The following is a 10,503-nucleotide window of genomic DNA, read 5'->3' on the forward strand; positions in this document are numbered from 1 at the left end:
AAAACTGACACTCAAAAAAGTGCTGGAGTCCTCAAATTAAAACAAAAGCAAAATATTGTGTTACTACATCCACCCCTGCTTTCTGGTCACACCCAGTGATACGTAAGAATTACTTCTGGTTCTATGTTCAAGAATCACCTTGGCAGTGTCTGGTAACCATTTGTAGTGCCAGAGATCAAATCCTGGTTGGATGTACACAAGGCAAGTGTCTTACCATGTCTTCCATGCATTGGGTTCATGTTTCTATGAAATTTACCATATATCAAACTCTAAAATATTAGAAACACATCCCTTAAGTATTCTTGGCAGATGACAACAAATAACAGGTAGCCCTATCAAGATATATTACCTAATCCAACATTTTTTAGCCAAGGGCAGAGGGTTTCTTGTGTACCCCAGAATATTTAATGAAAACACAGGTGTACATTACATCAAAGGGTCTCGTGGAACAAGACAAGGGGTCAACAATAGGATAGGGGAGAAAGAACTCACAGGAAGGAAACACATTTTAAAAGATGTCACTTGGGAAAAAGCTGAGAAACTTGATATTAATACATGTAACATTCATTAAAAATGCATATTATTCTCTTAGTTACTAAATGTATATGAGTATTGCAAAGTTCAAAAATATATATTGCAGCATAAAATGACAATACTTATCAACTTATCAAGTGATTGTATCTCTTACAATGTGATACCAGGTTTTCAATAAAGAAGAATTTGAACAATTTATTTTTTTATTTCTGAGCTTGTAAAACTTATCTGCTTGGGGCTGGCTGTAAGAAAGAGGAAATTTTGTTTGAGAAGGAACTAATTGAGAAACATAAATATTTCCAGACATTAGAAGAGGGGCAATGAGTAACTTGCTCAAAAATCAATTAAAGGAGGTTGAAATTCACATTTGATCAAAGAATCAAACTTCTATAATGAGTCCAACTTTTGGAAGACATCAAGAGAATCATTGCAAGACATTTAGTGCACAGTATCGCTGTTGAAATTATATTGCATCCATTTCAATCTTTCTAAATAAAAGGTTATTCTTAATTCAAGACAAAAAAGTATGAGTTACTAAATAGTCTTATAGATTATTGATAGAAAGTTTAGCTAATATTGCTGACTATCCTTTTTTGATTTCTGCATTCAGTCACGTGGTTCATTTGGCGACTGTATATGCAATGTACCGCTTGTGCCACCGCTCCAGCCCCTCAATATCATAAAATATTTTATCTACTGTTCTTTATCTCTTCCAAGGTAGAAAACTTATTCCAGAAAGTGGGTGGCCTCCTGGTTGAACTTACAAAGTGAAAAATAAAAGAGCCCCTGAATGAGTTTAAACTGTTACCACTATTTACTGATAAAGTATTAATCAAAAACAAAAGGAAGAGCTATGTATCATTTATTTCACTGTAGTTTGGAGTATTCATTTTTTTGATTAAAGTTGCACATGTATGTAGTGACATAATAATAATCAAGTAAAAATACACTTAAGCTTAGAATAAAATAGTGAATATCCAAATATCAGCTCTCACTTCTCAGAACAGCAACTATTCCATCCCTAACTCAAAGTCTTCAAGAAGAGATGATAAACAAATTGGGAAGAGATGAATTGGTGAGGACACACACTATCTCTCTTTTTCCAATTTAATATACTTTATTTAAAGAACATGCAACACATAGCAACATAATAGCACATTTATTATAAGATGTTTGTTTACAGGGAAATGGGAGAGAAATTACTAAAAAAGAAAAAGGAAAATATAATAAGTACAACAAGAAAATTTGTGAAATTATTGTATCTCACAATGAGGTCTTTAAGTCATTGTCAGAAGGGTTAGTAAGTTTTTGTTGCTAGCTGATCATTCTGTTGCTTCTTTTGTTTCTAAACATTGGGCAGCTTCAGATGCACATTGGTGTCTCAATCGGTGTGTTTCTATGGGAATGACAAAATGCAGTAAAAATGGAATTACTGTGCACTGTTGTTGATACTGCAGCTTTTGTAGGGTACAGTTTCAGCTGCCAGGGCTGTTGGAAGTATGAGTTGGTGAGAGGAGGATGCCATTACTCCTTTTAAAAGAAAGTCCTGATGATGTCAGACCAAATACCTGCATATTTGATGTTTTAGTGTATCTTCCAATTGATATCAGGGATACTATCTTGAGCAAGTGTCATTTATTGTAAGCTCTGTTGCTCTTCAATGTCTGTGTGCACAAGAAGTAGCTGTTACCTTGACTTCCTAAGAGGAAGTGTTCACTGTCCACCAACATACTATCACTGAGAAGCATCACAAGGTAGTAATGAGAAGCTATTATAGATTTCTGCTTTCATGCCATTAATGGATTATTGGAGAGTTTTTCCTATCTAAGAATTATCCTCACAGATACTTTTGGTTTGGTGGCTTATTTGTACAGTGATGTTGGATTGACTAAGTAATTGCAGAAAATGAGTATCTTGTATTTCCATCTTGGTTGTGCTGGTATAAATTTGTTGTGCTGATAAATTATATGGCTATAATTTTTGTCTAAAGTTGACACATTCTTTTGCCAGAGGACAGAAGAGAAGTATTGATTTCAGTTTCCACAGCTATCATCCAAAGTGAGAAAGTAAGTGTAGAAGCATGGCCAATTTATTTTGTTTTATATTTTTATTTAGAATGCCATTGTTGGACATGAGTAGCATTTTTATTATTGACTGCTGGGAGAAACAGTATTTACCATGCTGTTGCAGTCTTGAGTGTACAGCTATATATAATTTCTGTTAATTGGAATATGATAAAATGATTAATAAGTATCATTCATACGTTGCTTAGTTTTTAATCTGACTTAAAGTAGAAAAAGGAAGGCAATTGATATATTACTGTGACTATATGACTGACCTGGGTTCAATCCTCAGTACACCATATGGTCCCTAGAGTAATACCATCACTGAATACAGAATTAGGAGTAAGCACTCAGCATTGTGGCCATAGTCTCTGAACAAACACAGCAAAACAAATAATACAAAATACATTAAAAATTAAATTTTTGTTTAAAATAAAATGTTTTGCATATAATATACCTTTTGAGAGAAGAATCTTTGGTTTATTAGAATGACTCAGTGGCATACTTCTCTTTGCTGATATATTGCTAAATGGGAAAGTTAAGAATTCTTAACTAGCTCATATAAGGCATATTCATTATAATAACAAAGACATATTGGATGTAAGAATTGTATAAATTCTGTTTAACAATAAATGTGTCTTGTTCAATTATGATCCATATTTGGCATTTAAATGTGCCCTCAAACGTGGGAGTTGATGTTTGTTCATGTCTTACTGAGCTGGTCCATCCCTTTTAGTGTTTAAAGATAAAGCAATTCCTGTGCACAAAATCAATTATGAGCGATAAAAGTCAACAGGTCCACTTCAACAGTATTGTTCTTTACATGACTGAAACCTAATCACAATCATTTATGTAATCAAGATGTTTAAATAAAGAAAAAAATAAAAAAATAAAAAAATAAAAAAGAACAGTATGGTTTTATTTCTTGTCAGTCTGCACAAGTGTGGAAGACCACTATTAAACATTGTCCTAGGTCATTTTAAGAAATGACATGTTGTTTTGTTTTCGCATTGTGTCTTTCTGGCTGGTAGTGACAGACCTATATGTCACGATGAGGCTATAAAGCTCACCTTTGGAAAATAATGTGAGCTTTAATAAGCCTGCATGAGTTATTTATATGCATCAGCAAATTTACATTGCCTATAAATATTGATACAACCAGTCCTCTGAAATGTGTATGCATAGGACGTGGGCACAGATTAAAAACAAATTAGCAGCACCTTTTTTCCCTTTAGCAGAATTCTAAAGATAATGCAGACAAAATATTACAGCTCAAGCATTTAATTTCTGATTAATGTATTTCACTGTGTATATTAATATAAAGAGAGCTCATAATATTCTAAGGGATGAATGTGTTTTTCTTAGATGCTATGATTATATTCATATTATGCAATAATTTTTTTCTATAGAGTTTGTAGCAAATATAATCAATCATAAAATACAGCCTTAAGTTATGTAAAACTATCAAGGAAATGTGTATGATTGGTTTACCTAGAAAATTTGATTCCTTTTTCAATCTTTTTACTGTCTAATGGGAATAAAAGTAATGTGTGCTCTTGGAGCAGAGGAAATGACTATAACCACCTAATTACTTTCTAAGCTCAATCTTTCCACTCAAAACTGTGTACTGCTTTACAATTTATATTTCCAAACAGCTTCATTAGACAGTTTTGAGTGTATATAAATTTTGAAAATATATACATACATGTAAGGGAAACATTTGTCAGAAATTTCTAAGTTAGTGCATGAATAGTTTTACATCTATATTCTGGTGAATAAGTAAGTTACTTATGATAATCTCACAATATTTGCAAAAAATCAAATGTTTGAGTGTTAAGCAATCCAGTAACATCACCTACATGATCAAGTAAGGTAATGGTCCAACTAAATTTATCATATGGACATAACTAAAATGTTAGAAATCGGTGCACTTTAAATAAAAAGCACTCCATTTCAATAGAAAATTACTCTCTATCACTAAAATTATTTTAAGAATGATTTTATCTTTAAAAATAAATACTTATATTGAATGAAATAATATTAGATAAATTACAGATATAAATAGAGAAGTAAGACAATCTTGTTAAGCTCCTGCATAGTTGGGGCTGGAAAGGTGGTGCAAACCATAAGGGATCTGTGTTGAGCATGCTAGCCTATGATGGACCACAGCTCGATCCCCAGAGTCCAATATGGTCCCCAAAGTCAGGAACGATTTCTGAACTCATAGCCAGGAGTAACCTCTGAGCATCACCGGGTGTGGCCTAAAAAAACAAACAAAAAAGTCCTGCATAGTTAAAAAAACCACAGGAACATCAAAAATGATATTGAGGGCATTGTGATATTTCTCTTTACATGGAGGATATATGTAAATATGCTATGATGAATTCCTCATAATATTAATTAGACCATAATTGAAACAAATGGTCCTATCAGCAAAATGTTATCCTTTTATTGCCTATAGCTAAGATAAATATAAAGGCTAGAGATTTTCCTTTATCAATATTCATTAGAGTAATTGTGCCCCTCAATTAATTCAATTTTAATTTAAAATAAAACAATTGCTAGTGTGGAGACACTTTTTATGTATTAATGAATACACTAACAAAACAAGTGGATTTGACTTCCAGAAACTAAGGTAAGTCTTTAAGAGCTTGAATGAAGATCCATTAGTCATAATTTTCTTATTCTTTAGTGAAAAATAATTTTTTATTCTGGTAGTGGGAAACTTATCTACAAACCTTTCCAAAATTCCCAAATGATCTTGAAATTTCTTGAAATTTTAGAATCATAGACATTTCTTTTTTGCTTGTGCACATATGTTTCCTTTTTTGCATGTTATGTCTGTCTTTGAGCCACAACCAGTGTTAAGGGCTTATGCCTGACTCTGTGGCTTGGGATCACAAGCTCTTTAAGTACTGTACTAGCTACTCAGCCTTTAGGAAATCAAGTTTTAAGGCTATTTTGTTGTTTGTTTAGAAGACAAACCTGACAATGCTCAGGGGTAACTCCCGACTCTGCTCAAAAACCACTCCTGAAGGTGGTTGGGGAATCATAAGGGATATCGAGGATTTAACCTTGTCCTTCATATTCAAGACAAGTACTTTACATAATATATTATCTCTCGGGCCCCATTAAGGCTATTTTTTAATTGAATGCCTAGCATTATTCATATTTTTGTTATATTAAATAACAATGTTAGATGTATAGTATGTAGTTCATCTTTTCCTTAATATTTATATTTTACTGCATTTTATTTAATGCTGGATAATAAAGTCAAAACATACACATATTAAATTTAAATAGCTCTCACTTTTTAGGGCCAGAGCTATAGCACTGTGGGTAAAGTACACGACCAATCAGGAATTGATCCCTGGCATCCTGCATGGTCCACTGAAGACCGTGAAAAGTGAGTCCAGAGCCAGGAGTAACCCATGAAGATCACGAGGCATGGCAAAATAAGCCCAAAGATATAATAAGAATAATATGAAAATAATAACAAAACAATAAATTTATCACTCTCAAAATAAACTTTTTTGGGGGACACACCTCGCAATATTCTGGGATTACATATGGCTCTGCATTTAGGGGACACTCCTGGTGGCCTCAGGGAAATATAGGATCAAATTTGATCAAATCTGAGTCAGCCAATGTGCAAGGCAAGAACCCTATCTGCTGCAGTGTGTCAATAAAAGAATTATGTTTCTGATGGATTGTACCACACATAATATTCCAACTCAGAACATGGACATATGTCAGTTTTCCTTTTTCTTTTCCTCTTTTCTGGGCACACTGAAAAGTGTATTAGTAGAATATCATGTAATTTTAGTACCTCAAGTATATTGTACATAGTCATCCTCTCAAGCAGACTGAGAAACAACTACTTCCTATATTTGAATAAAACATAATAAATGAATAAAACATAGAACAAATCTTGTCCAACTCAATACTCAACATTCTAAAAATGATCTAAATTTGAGGGAAGATTTACCATAGCTAAACAGCTCAACTACCTCAACTTATGAATTCTCTTCAAATTCATCTGTTAACTCAGTGATATCTAGTCAAAGTATTTTACTGGACTTTATATGAAAATTACTAGCCTGCTATAAATTTCCCAGAGTGGCCCAAATGATCAAGAACAAGTTGGATACTTTTGTATAAGAGTGTAGCCAAAAATCATTTCATGACCAATCCCACGTTTAAACACAAAGCTGCAGTTATTAAGATAATATGTTAAGTGGTTAAAAAAAAGTAAGTGAATTATTTATTGGTGAAAGTAGATGAAGAAAATGATTGGTTATTCTTAATAAAATCTTTTTATACCATCTGCCACTTTTTTTGTGTTTATTTTTTTTTTTTTGGATCACACCTGGCAGTGTTCAGTGGTCACTCCTGGCTCTATGCTAAGAAATCGCTCCTGGCAGGCTCAGGGGACATATGGGATGCCTGGCTTCGAACCACCACCCTTCTGCATGCAAGACAAATGCCCTACCTCCATGTTATCTCTCTGGCCCCAACCATCTGGCACTTTTAAAGATTTCTCTTTGGGAGCAATTCAAGGACTCAATATGGTAATTCTGTTCTCTATTCATTATGTTACAATAGCAAGCCCCAGCTGCCTTATAATAGTGTCCTTCATTTTCAATGTGAGGTCAGACCAACTAGTTTAATATGTGTCCATTGCCCATCCCCTAGTGCAATCCCTTCCATATGTTAAACCATAAAACTTATTTTTGAAAATGTGCTTTTAATACTTTCCTAGGGGTAAAATTATGTTTAATTTACTCACTCATTAGGTGCTGAAAAATATAGATTGTTTCTAGCAGAAAGCAAAGAAATTGCCTCATCAAAGGTGTTTCTTCACAAGAGCAAAATATCTAACATAGCTACTCATACTTCGAAGTGCAGAAGGAAAAAATGAAAAATAAATTATTATGCTAGTGGAAATGTACTTATATCTACAGTTAGATTTTCACTTTCTCTCTAATATTTCTATACATCTGAAAGAATTCTAAAATCAAGTATTATTAAAAGTAACACACACATAAAAAGAATGACCATGTTGACAAGATTACACATTTAATAATAGGTATGCTGAGTCGTGGGCCATGTCTCTCGTATTTTTTTTGTAACATACTATAACTTGAAATTTTTTTTAACATAGGAAAACCTAAAAGAATGTTGCATCATGGAAAATATACATCAGTTCATTTGTCCCTGAGACAACCTTTTTTTCCAATCTATTAAATCTTGCTCTCCCATAAGTGTTCTTTTCCTATAAATGTTGCTATTACTATGATGCATGCAAAGTCCTTACAGTAGTTCCTAATCTGTAAAAAATAAGCTATATGTGGTAGCAGTTATAATTACTAAGGGACCTAAGATCATTTGAACAAACGATGTCTCCCCATAATGGCTTGATGATGGGGAGATATATTATCACAAAGCAAAATCTATATTGATTTCCATTTCTTTGATATTTTAATCAACTTTACTAAAGTTTTTTTGGGAAATTTCCCTACCACTATCTGCCTTCTTGACTTTACCTTGAAAACATATTATAGTAATTTTGTGTTTCTGACTCTAATTTCCTGTTTCTGACTCTGGATTCCACGGATGATGGAGAACTTTGTTTTCACATTGGACTTGGACTCATAAGATTTTCACAATGAATGTTGTATGACAGGGGACTGAGGGGGAAAGTCTCTATCATATTCCCAACTAGAGGAATACATGATAGCTTGTATGAACCTCTAATTACTAGAGGTTCATAGTCATAGAGTAAAAAAGACAAAACTTAGAAAAGGGACTGAAATTGTTGTGAAACTCAATGCACCACAGACAGAAGGAAAGCAGGATCACTAGTTTGAGAAATGCAAAGGCGATGAAAGGCTGGTAAGGATCATAGACACACAAGTAATCTAATGCCAGCTCATAGTTTGTGCTCTGCCCTCTCCAACAATGCATGTTGGTCTAATGCTCCATGTGGCTCATTTGAAACAATAAGGAAGTGGGTCACAGGTCTCCAGCTCTGCAGATTGGAATCAGTAGCTTCAAAAAAGAGCCCCAAGAAAGTTTCCACCGACCTATGGCAGCAACTGGCCATGTTGGTTCTCTGACTATGAACTTCCAGGTTCCAGAATTCAAGGTGTATCTTTCTACTTGTTTTAATGTTACGCAGTCCGTTGCATCTTCTTTTTCCTATTTCTCATTTTATGTGTGACTGTTTTTGTTTAGAGGCCATACCAGGGTTTATGCTTCAGAGTGTGCTCAAAAGTCACTCCAAGGGGTGCTCCTGCAGATGTCTGGGGCTAAATTGGAGTCAGCAGCATACAAGGCAATCGTCTTCCCTGCTATACTATCTGTCTTGTTTTGATATGACATCTTTATATAGAAGCCTGATGAGATAAGCACAGGTACAGAAATTGCTCAAAACTGGGGGGAGAGTGAGAGAGAGAGAGAGAGAGAGAGAGAGAGAGAGAGAGAGAGAGAGAGAGAGAGAGGTCTCCTGAGAGGCCTTTAGGAGAGAGGGCATGGAAAGGGTGAGAGGGAATCTGGGGACACTGGTGTCAGGAAGTATGTATTAGTGAAGAGTGTTGGACATTGTATGAAGAAAACTCAAGCATGAACAACATTATGAAAATAAAACAACTGTATTATGAGCAATTTGTAACCATGGTGCTTAAATAATGTAATTAAAAAACAAAAACTATAGCCAGACCCATAGTACAGAGAATAGGGCTTTTTTTTTTTTTTTTTTTTTTTGGTTTTTGGGCCACACCCAGTAACGCTCAGGGGTTACTCCTGGCTATGTGCTCAGAAGTTGCTCCTGGCTTGGGGGACCATATGGAACACCGGGGGATCGAACCGCGGTCCATCCAAGGCTAGCGCAGGCAAGGCAGGCACCTTACCTTTAGCGCCACCGCCCGGCCCCCGAGAATAGGGCTTTTATCAGCACTCATTTGACACTCATTTGATTCATAGCATCCTCATGGTTACAGAACACCTCCAAGAGGAATTTTCTGAGTGCAGAGCCAGGAGTCACCCCTAAGCATGCCAGGTGTAATTAAACACACACACACACACACACACACACACACACACACACACGAAAAGAAAAGAAAATGTTCAAATACAAGCATATTGAAATTTTAATTTTTAGATGTCCTTGCTGCCCATAAATATTCAGGTGAGTCAATAATAAGTCATAATAATAATAATAAATCAGTATAGAAATAAAGCATGGATGTATTAAAAACAGACACTCAAACCAATTTGAGTGTCTGTTTTTAATACATCCATACTTTATTTCTATACTGATAACCCACATGCCTGTTTTCTTAGCTTGACCTAATTCTTACAAGAGTTCTTTCTGACTCTTGATCCCTGGTGACTATTTTTTGAAGCATTATTAGCATAGGGAATTTGTCAATTATTTCTGCTTCTTTGAAATATGATTGAAAAGCATCTTTTTGCTAGTTTTTTTTAAGGGGAGATCGCGAACACAGTCCCCCATTACCACAAATTATGTAGTCGAGTTTCCCACATTTGGGGAAATCGCAGGGGTCAGCACACCCGGAGTGCAATGGGTGAGCCTCGCCCTCGGGAAAACACCTTTGTAATCATGGTATCTCCCTTGCCAGGTAAGTATGTCTTTTTGCTAGTTTTACAACCCAGAACCATCTTCCACAAAAGCCTTGGAAGCATCTGTTTGAAATGTAGTCATCAAAAAAAATTTTTTTTCTGGACCTCTTTGACCATGAAGGAAAGAATGGGACAGGTCATATTCTATACAGACACATTCTTCTGAGCTGTGCATTCAAGACTCAAACACACAAGACCTGTCCTGTTTCATGCTTGTTGGTTCCATGTCTGATTTCAGTGTATTTGAACTCAGTGATAGCCA

At 34.9% G+C, this 10,503-nt stretch overlaps 2 non-coding genes across 2 annotated transcripts; one reads left to right on the top strand and one right to left on the bottom strand.

Moving 5' to 3' along the window:
* The first annotated feature begins 703 nt into the window (after positions 1–703).
* On the top strand, positions 704–823 carry LOC126021024 (small nucleolar RNA SNORD22). The gene has a single exon (XR_007499647.1). It is a non-coding gene; the product is annotated as a small nucleolar RNA SNORD22 (small nucleolar RNA).
* Positions 824–10,084: 9,261 nt separating this feature from the next.
* On the bottom strand, positions 10,085–10,248 carry LOC126021042 (U1 spliceosomal RNA). Its single transcript, XR_007499661.1, has one exon. It is a non-coding gene; the product is annotated as a U1 spliceosomal RNA (small nuclear RNA).
* Between the last annotated feature and the right edge of the window lie 255 nt (positions 10,249–10,503).

This window comes from Suncus etruscus, chromosome 10, assembly GCF_024139225.1.
Source record: "Suncus etruscus isolate mSunEtr1 chromosome 10, mSunEtr1.pri.cur, whole genome shotgun sequence".
Classification (NCBI taxonomy): domain Eukaryota; kingdom Metazoa; phylum Chordata; class Mammalia; order Eulipotyphla; family Soricidae; genus Suncus; species Suncus etruscus.